Here is a 1,765-nt window from a genome sequence, read left to right as displayed (position 1 = left end):
TTGAAATATTTAGGTTTACAAACTCTCGTATTATTATCACTTAATTCTGCTCATATAATTATTAACAAGTATTCTTAAACTTTTATTTTCACACACACACTTTAATATATGATTGTGGGTTATAGATTGGATTATTATATTATTTATATTTTTTTTTGTTAAAGCTAACAATTAAGGGAAATGGATAGTATATAATTTGAAAAAAAATAAAAATGATGATAATAAAAATGTAGATAACTTTGGTTTCGTAGCCTCCCTAGCCTAAGCAATTAAGCTCAGAGGGGTGTTTTAACACCTAATACCCTAAAATCAACTGACTTGGGAGCAATTGACTCAATGCTTATTATATGAGTTGACCAGAAAAGCTTAAGGGAATTAAACATTGCACTATCTATGTATCAGTATCTGCAACTTGAGTTACTAAGTTTGTAGGGGTGTTTCAACACCTAATGCACAAAGACCAACTGGTTTGGCAGTCATTAGCTAAAAGCTCGTTACATGATTTAAAGATGCATTATGTTTTAAGTTATATGCATATATATTAAAAAAAAAGGAAAAAAAAGAAAATGATAATAATCCCAACCCAAGAAAGTTAACCTCAAACATTATTATTTTTTTGTTTTCTTCCAAGTAAAGCCCCATAACTATGTGTTAATTGATTACACATAAAAGGAAAGTTTATTAATATCTTGTTTAAGAGGTATTGAGTAGATATATAAATTTAATAAGAGTTTATTTATTTGGATAGATTAATAGAATTTAAATGATGAATGCCTTGCTTTGTGGCATTTATAAATTATTTTTCTATTTTAACGCTTTGATTACTAAAGACTAGTAATAAGCTGGTTAGGAGGTGTGATTAGTACTTAAAAGTATATTTTTATTAATGTACTTAAAAGTGTATTTTTATCAAAGTTTTATATCAGTATTTTGCACTTGAAGTATCAATAACTCCTTAACTAAAACATGTTTTATAATAACAAGTCTGATACCATAAGATACCTCTAATTTATAGTAAATGTTCATCTTAAATGCAGGCTATCACATAAATAAAAGGATTAATTGATGAGTGTAAGTATTGAAATTGAAAGGATAAAGATAGGGCCAAATTCAGAAAAAAGATGTCGGTTCAGTCCAAACTGGAACATTGTTCAGTTATTGGGTTATATTTGGAGCTGTAAAACTTGGATTTAGGTATGCTCTATATGGATGGAAAGCTAAGATATAGGTCTAAAACATTCATAAGGAACACAAAACTCAATTATGCTGTTTGAAATTCCAAATCTTAGCAACTATAAAAAAAACCTGAATTTATTGTAGCCCAGACACTATCCAGTGTTCAGCCCATATCTCAAGTTTTAGAAGTTCAAATATCCTAAATTCTTTTTGAAAAGTTGAGATAATTTTCTAGAACTTTCATTGTTCAAGTTTGTCTAAATTTTGATATTAGCAATGACGTTTTATTCAGACAAGAAGATAAGGATTGTCCCAAGTCAAAATGTCACCACCCATTTAATAATTAGTCAATAAATCAATAGTTTTTAATTTTAGCCTATAAAAAAGGCATTTACCATGCATTTAGGTATTTTGGTTTTTAGATCAAGATTATGTTCTTGCTATCTCTTTATTGTAATGCTTAAGTTTTGCTTATATTAATATCTTGTTTATGCTTTTCATTTTCTTTTCTTTACTTACTTAACTTATATCTTATTTATGTTCTTATTTAGTTTGTTCATGTTTTTCTTTTTCATTATGTTTAACTAAG

The sequence above is a fragment of the Populus euphratica genome, unplaced genomic scaffold, assembly GCF_000495115.2.
Source record: "Populus euphratica unplaced genomic scaffold, PopEup_1.0 scaffold907.1, whole genome shotgun sequence".
NCBI lineage: Eukaryota > Viridiplantae > Streptophyta > Magnoliopsida > Malpighiales > Salicaceae > Populus > Populus euphratica.
Note: the sequence above shows the minus strand (reverse complement) of the source record.